Source organism: Priapulus caudatus, unplaced genomic scaffold, assembly GCF_000485595.1.
Source record: "Priapulus caudatus unplaced genomic scaffold, Priapulus_caudatus-5.0.1 Scaffold2800, whole genome shotgun sequence".
Taxonomy (NCBI): Eukaryota; Metazoa; Priapulida; class Priapulimorpha; order Priapulimorphida; family Priapulidae; genus Priapulus; species Priapulus caudatus.
The window spans coordinates 10523-19332 of NW_014579861.1; positions in this window are offsets into that span (position 1 = coordinate 10523).

Below are 8810 nucleotides of genomic sequence, written 5' to 3' on the forward strand. Positions count from 1 at the left end.
TTGCTATTCTACATACATTATTACCATTACATAAGTAATACATACATAGTTTCACACTATATATTACAGCATTATTATCTATAACGTATACGTATAATATATACTATATAGATCATAGCGTTTGGCGAGTAGTGTTGGAGCTGTCGTCTGTCATTCGGCATCGTGTTGCATGTTATAGCAGCAGCTAGGTCCACCGGTCGTGCACTGCTGGGAATCGAGGATCATACTCATCACCTATAAAATAAAAAAAATTACATATGTATTTTCTCCATCGTCGCCTGATCAATATTATGTATTATTATTATTACATTATTAGTTATGTATTATACTATCATCGGTTATTATTTAGGCCTAATTGTTCTTCATCGGCGCTAGTGTATCAGTCGCTTATGAATCAGGTCGGCTATGCTCACTGATCCCAAATATTCATTAGCTTGCCATCCTAAAAATACTTACTGCATCCCAAATATTTATTACTCCCATCCCAACAATATACTGCATCCCAAATAGTCATGTTGCCATCGCAATATTATTACTAGCCAGTCGCCAAATATTACTGGACCCATCGCCAAGATATTACTGCGATCCCAAATTGTAGGTACTCAGTCCGGCAAACATACTGCCCATCCAATATATGCTGCATCCCCTAATATTATTACTGACAGTCGCCAAATATTATTACTCGATCCATCCCAAACAGGTCTATACTGCATTCCAAATAACTGCATCCCAATATTATTACTCCATTCGCAAACATACTGCATCCCAATATTAATACTGGCATCCCAAATATTATTGCTGCATCCCAAATATTATTACAAGCATTCCCGCGAATTTATTACATGCATACCAAATGATTATAGTGGATCAAATTGGTTATACTGCAATCCAGAAGTATTATATTGCATCCCGAGATAGGATAATAATTTCGTTAGCTACATTCAGCCCCTCTTGACCCACAGCCATATATAACAAATTATTGTATCTACAATACCATTATTACATACATAAGTACATACATATTTCACATATTAATATTACCAGCCATTGTATCTATAAGTATACTATAAATATATATATACTATATATGAAGAACATAGTTTGGCGCAGGTTAGTGTTGGAGCTGTGCGTTGTCAGTTGTCATCGTTGCATGTTATAGCAAGCAGCTAGTCACCGTCCCCGTGACTGCCTGGGCTAATAGCAGATATATCATTCACCTAAAAAAATAAAAAAGAATAAGCATGTGTATTTTCTCCGATCGTCACTATCAATATTTATGGTATAACTTCATTTATTAAACTTTATTACCTTCGATTATTATATATCATCGTTCTCATTATTAGCCTGTAATTTCTTCACTTCGGGCCCGGCTATCGTATCAGTCGCTTGAATCAGTCCGCTATGCTCACTGCATCCCAAATATCTATTACACTGCATTCCTAAGGATATATTACCTCCCCATCCCGCAAATGACTTTATTACTCCATCCCAAAACATCTCATATTCTGCTCCCAAATATCATGCCTGACATCTCAATATCTATGTACTGCATCCCAATATACTCTGCATCCCAAACATCATTACTGCATCCCAAATATTATACTTACTCCCTCCCAAACATACTGCTATCCCAATAACTATACTTGCATCCAAATATTTTACTGCCCAGCTCATAATATTACCGTTTCACTCGATGGCCATTCGCAAACATATAACTGCCATTCCAACATGATACTGCATCCCAAATATTAGTACTCCAATCCCAACATACTGCATTCCCAAATATTATACTGCAAATCTCAAATTATTATTACTGCTATCCCCAAATATTTACTGCATCCCCAAATATTATGTACTGCAATCCCAAACATATGACAGACATCCCAAATATTTATAACCTCATCCCAAATATTAATCACTACATCCCAAATGTTAATTATTAGGCCTACAGCATCCCAAATATTATTAGGTGGCATCCAAAATGTTGACATCCTGTGCATGCCCAAATACTTATTATTAAATGCCAATCCCAAACATACTGCATACCAAAGGTATTAATACTACATCCCACAATATTATTACTACCCATCCAAATATTTATTACAGCCACATTCCAACACTATTATTACAGCTATCCTATACATTCCTTACTTAGTTGGATCCCAAATGTTATACTGGCATTCCCACCAATATCTATATTCGGATCCGCACAATCGATACATATCTCACATCAGACCCTACCTAAATTACTCTTGCTAACTGTATTCTCAAATATTATTACAATGCTTGGCCTTATTCGACGACTATAGATGTGATGATATGATGTGCCTTAGCGTTCTACACACTCATGACACGTCTCTGCACCTACAGCCATACTATGTCAACTCATAACTCATCCTACTTTACGTCTACTTCTATCATAAATTATTACAGACATATATACTACAATACATTACTAATATACTTCACAGCTAATATCTCACTTTACAAAGTCCCCCGAAATACTATTATCTTCTTACATTTATACCTCATCCAATATTAATATATATAGATCATAGTTTTGGCGAGTAGTGTTGGAGCTGGCTCTTTGTCACATTGTCATCGTTTTGCCTATAGCAGCAGACTAGTGCACCGATCATGACTGCCTGGAAATCGAGATCAGTGTATCATCACCTAAAAAAATTGGAAAAAAGATTACCATTATTGTATTTTCTCATGCGCTCGCTATCAATATTAATAATATTCATTATATTAATATTATCAACGAGCCATGTTATATATATATTATCATCGTCCATATTATGTAGCCTGTAGATTTTCCTCCATCGCCGCACTATTCATATCAGTCGCGCTATACTCGGCATCCCACAATATATTAACTGCATCCCAAAAATTGATTTCACTGCATCTTAAACATACGCGACCCAAAGATGTATTAGCTTGCCTGCCCAATCTATTATTACTGCCATCCCAACATATTATCTACTGCATCCCAAATCAGTACTCATCCCAAATATTACTTGACCCCACAATATTACTTACCTCGCATCCCAAACGATACTGCATCCCACAATATCCTTACTGCCATCCCAAATATTGATTACTGTGCATCGCAATTATTATTAGCTGCATCCGCAAATATTATTTACTCCATCTTAAACATACTGCATGCCCAAATTATTATACGTGCATTCCCAAATTATTCACTTACTCGGCCATCCGGCCAATATAGTACTGCATCCCAACTTATTAGCTGCACCCCAAATTCTATTATATACTCCATCCGACAACACTACTGCAATCCCACAATATTACTACCTGCATCCCAAATATTATTACTGCATTCCCAAAATTATTTACTGCCCATGCCCAAATATTATTACTCCATCTTAAACATACTGCCATCCCCAATATCGANAGTCATTATTAGCCTGTAATTTTCTCCATCGGCGCTATCATCAGTCGCTATATGCTCACTGCATGCATCCCAAATATTATTACTGCATTCTAAATATTAGTGCATCCCAAATATTATTACTCCATCCCAAACATACTGCATCCCAAATATCATGCTGCATCCCAAATATTATTACTGCATCCCAAATATTATTACTGCATCCCAGATATTATTACTCCATCCCAAACATACTGCATCCCAAATATTATACTACATCCCAAATATTATTACTGCATCCCAAATATTATTACTGCATCCCAAATATTATTACTCCATCCCAAACATATTGCATCCCAAATATTATACTGCATCTCAAATATTATTACTGTATCCCAAATATTATTACTGCATCCCAAATATTACTGCATCCCAAATATTATTACTGCATCCCAAACATACTTCATCCCAAATATTATGCCTCATCCCAAATATTAATACTACATCCCAAATATTATCACAGCATCCCAAATATTATTAGTGGATTCAAAATGTTACTGCATCCCAAATATTATTACTCCATCCTAAATATTAATACTACATCCCAAATATTATACACTGCATCCCAAATATTATTACTCCATCCCAAATATTAACACTACATCCCAAATGTTATTACTGCATCCCAAATATGATTACAGCATTCCGAATATTATTACAGCATCCCAAATATTATTAGTGGATGCCAAATGTTATAGTGCATCCCAAATATTATATTGCATCCCAAATATTAAGACTACATCCCAAATATTTCTACTGTATTAAAAATATTATTACAATGTTGGCTATTCCGGATAGGATAATAATTTCGTTAGCTCTACAATCAAGCCTCTTGACCCACAGGCATATATAACAAATTATTGTCTCTACATACATTATTACATATTATATAATACATACATATTTCACATATATTATTACAGCCATTATATCTATAATATACTATAATATATATATATAGATCATATAGTTTGGCGAGTAGTGTTGGAGCTGTCGTTGTCATTGTCATCGTTGCATGTATAGCAGCAGCTAGTCACCGTCGTGACTGCTGGAATAGAGATCATATCATCACCTAAAAAAAATAAAAAAATAACATTGTATTTTCTCCATCGTCACTATCAATATTATTATAATTATTATTAAATTATTATTATGTATTATATATCATCGTCATTATTAGCCTGTAATTTTCTTCATCGGCGCTATGTATCAGTCGCTATGAATCAGTCGCTATGCTCACTGCATCCCAAATATTATTACTGCATCCTAAATATTACTGCATCCCAAATATTATTACTCCATCCCAAACATATACTGCATCCCAAATATCATGCTGCATCTCAAATATTATTACTGCATCCCAAATATTACTGCATCCCAAATATTACTGCATCCCAAATATTATTACTCCCTCCCAAACATACTGCATCCCAAATAATATACTGCATCCCAAATATTATTACTGCATCTCAAATATTATTACTCGATCCATCCCAAACATATACTGCATTCCAAATATACTGCATCCCAAATATTATTACTCCATCCCAAACATACTGCATCCCAAATATTATACTGCATCTCAAATATTATTACTGTATCCCAAATATTACTGCATCCCAAATATTATTACTGCATCCCAAACATATACAAAACAACGATGACAATGACAACGACAGCTCCAACACTACTCGCCAAACTATGATCTATATATATACATATTATAGTATATTATAGATATAATGGCTGTAATAATATATGTGAAATATGTATGTATTATTTATGTAATAATTTATGTAGATACAATAATTTGTTATATATGGCTGTAGGTCAAGAGGCTTGATGGTAGAGCTAACGAAATTATTATCCTATCTCGAATAGCCAACATTGTAATAATATTTGAGATACAGTAGAAATATTTGGGATGTAGTATTAATATTTGGGATCCAATATAATATTTGGGATGCAGTATAACATTTGGGATCCACTAATAATATTTGGGATGCTAGCTGTAATAATATTTGGAATGCTGTAATAATATTTGGGATGTAGTAATAATATTTGGGATGTAGTATTAATATTTGGGATGCAGTATGTTTGGGATGGAGTAATAATTAATATTTGGGATGCAGTGTAACATTTTGGATCCACTAATAATATTTGGGATGCTGTAGGCCTAATAATTAATATTTGGGATGTAGTATTAATATTTGGGATGAGGTATAATATTTGGGATGAGCAGTCACGACGGTGACTAGCTGCTGCTATACTGGAGAAAATACAATGTTATTTTTTCCATTTTTTAGGTGATGATATGATCTCGATTCCTTGATAGCGACGATATTATTAATATTATTATATTATTATTATCACGAGCATGTTATTATGTATTATCATCGTCATTATTAGCCTGTAATTTTCTCCATCTGTAATTTTATCATCAGTCGCTATACTGCATCCCAAATATTACTGCATCCCAAATATTATTACTCCATCCCTAACATACTGCATCCCAAATATTATTACTGCATCCCAAATATTATTACTGCATCCCAAATATTATTACTGCATCCCAAATATTACTTCATCCCAAATATTACTGCACCCCAAATATTATTACTCCATCCCAAACATACTGCATCCCAAATATTATGACTGCATCCCAAATATTATTACTCCATCTCAAACATATTGCATCCCAAATATTATACTGCACCTAAAATATTACTTTATCCCAAATATTATTACTGCATCCCAAATATTACTGCATCCCAAATATTATTACTGCATCCCAAACATACTTCATCCCAAACATACTGCATCCCAAATATTATGCCTCATCCCAAATATTAATACTACATCCCAAATATTATTAGGCCTACAGCATCCCAAATATTATTAGTGGATCCAAAATGTTACACTGCATCCCAAATATCATTACTCCATCCCAAACATACTGCATCTCAAATATTAATACTACATCCCAAATATTATTACTGCATCCCAAATATTATTACATCATTGATTCCAAATATTATTACAGCGTTCCAAATATTATTAGTGGATCCCAAATGTTATACTGCATCCCAAATATTAATACTACATCCCAAATATTTCTACTGTATCCCAAATTTTATTACAATGTTGGCTATTCGAGATAGGATAATAATTTCGTTAGCTTTACCATCAAGCCTCTTGACCCACAGCCATATATAACAAATTATTGTATCTACATACATTATTACATACATAATACATACATATTTCACATATATTATTACAGCCATTATATCTATAATATACTATAATATATATATATAGATCATAGTTTGGCGAGTAGTGTTGGAGCTGTCGTTGTCATTGTCATCGTTGCATGTATAGCAGCAGCTAGTCACCGTCGTGACTGCTAGAATCGAGATCATATCATCACCTAAAAAAACATAAAAAATAACATTGTATTTTTTCCATCATCGCTATCAATATTATTATTATTATTATTATATTATTATTATGTATTATCATCGTCATTATTAGCCTGTAATTTTCTCCATCGGCGCTATCATCAGTCGCTATGCTCACTGCATCCCAAATATTATTACTGCATCCTAAATATTACTGCATCCTAAATATTATTACTCTATCCCAAACATATACTGCATCCCAAATATCGTGCTGCATTCCAAATATTATTACTGCATCCCAAATATTATTACTGCATTCCAAACATACTGCATCCCAAACATACTGCATCCCAAATATTATACCTCATCCCAAATATTAATTCTACATCCCAAATATTATTACAGCATCCCAAATATTATTAGTGGATCCCAAATGTTACACTGCATCCCAAATATTATTACTCCATCCCAAACATACTGCATCCCAAATATTAATACTACATCCCAAATATTATTACTGCATCCCAAATATTATTACAGCATCCCAAATATTATTACAGCATCCCAAATATTATTAGTGGATCCCAAATGTTATACTGCATCCCAAATGTTATATTGCATCCCAAATATTAATACTACATCCCAAATATTACTACTGTATCCTAAATATTATTACAATGTTGGCTATTCGAGATAGGATAATAATTTCGTTAGATCTACCATCAAGCCTCTTGACCCACATCCTTATATAATAAATTATTGTATCTACATACATTATTACATACATAATACATACATATTTCACATATATTATTACAGCCATTATATCTATAATATACTATAATATATATATATAGATCATAGTTTGGCGAGTAGTGTTGGAGCTGTCGTTGTCATTGTCATCGTTATTGCATAGCAGCAGCTATACGTACGTCGTGACTGCTGGAATTGAGATCATATCATCACCTAAAAAAACAAAAAAAAACATTGTATTTTCTCTATTGTCGCTATCAATATTATTANAATATTAATACTGCATCCCAAATATTATTACTGCATCCCAAATATTATGACAGCATCCCAAATATTATTAGTGGATTCCAAATGTTATACTGCATCCCAAATATTAATACTGTATCCCAAATATTATTACAGCATCCAAAATATTATAGTTATATTGTCATACCTACAGTTATGTTTCTAATATGATTGTGAATACTATCAAGAGGTTAAGCTTGTATGAAGAGTAACTTCATCGCTGCTCGAAATATGAGACAAAGCTTAGATTTTATTTACATATAATAATATATTTTCTTATTTATTATTCATATTTTTATTCAAATAAAGTAATTAATTAATAAAAAATATTTAAAAAATGTTGCAGTGTCCGATATGTAGGATCACAGGGAAGCCGCTACTGTGACGTATATATTTATAGTAATGGGATTCCGTTAGTGTAGCCACGTGGGAAAGTACTCGACCCATGTATAATGTATGAGCAAACAAATAAATAAAGACAAAAATAAATTAATGAATATCGAAATAAATAAATAAATAAAAAGATAAAAAATGTAAAAATAATATTAAATAAAAAGTATGAATGAATAAATTAATATTAATAAGTAAAGTGTAAGATATAAAAGATAAGATTGTAAAAATTCATATAAAACAGAAGTTGAATATGTCCTTTCAATGAATCCAGCCAATTCCTTTACCCAAGCTATGGTACACCACCCTACCCAAGCTATGGTATACCACCCTACCCAAGCTATAGTATACCACCCTACCCAAGCTATGGTACACCACCCTACCCAAGCTATGGTATACCATCTTACCCAAGCTATGGTATACCACCCTACCCAAGCTATGGTATACCACCCTACCCAAGCTATGGTATACCACCCTACCCAAGCTATGGTATACCACCCTACCCAAGCTATGGTATACCACCCTAC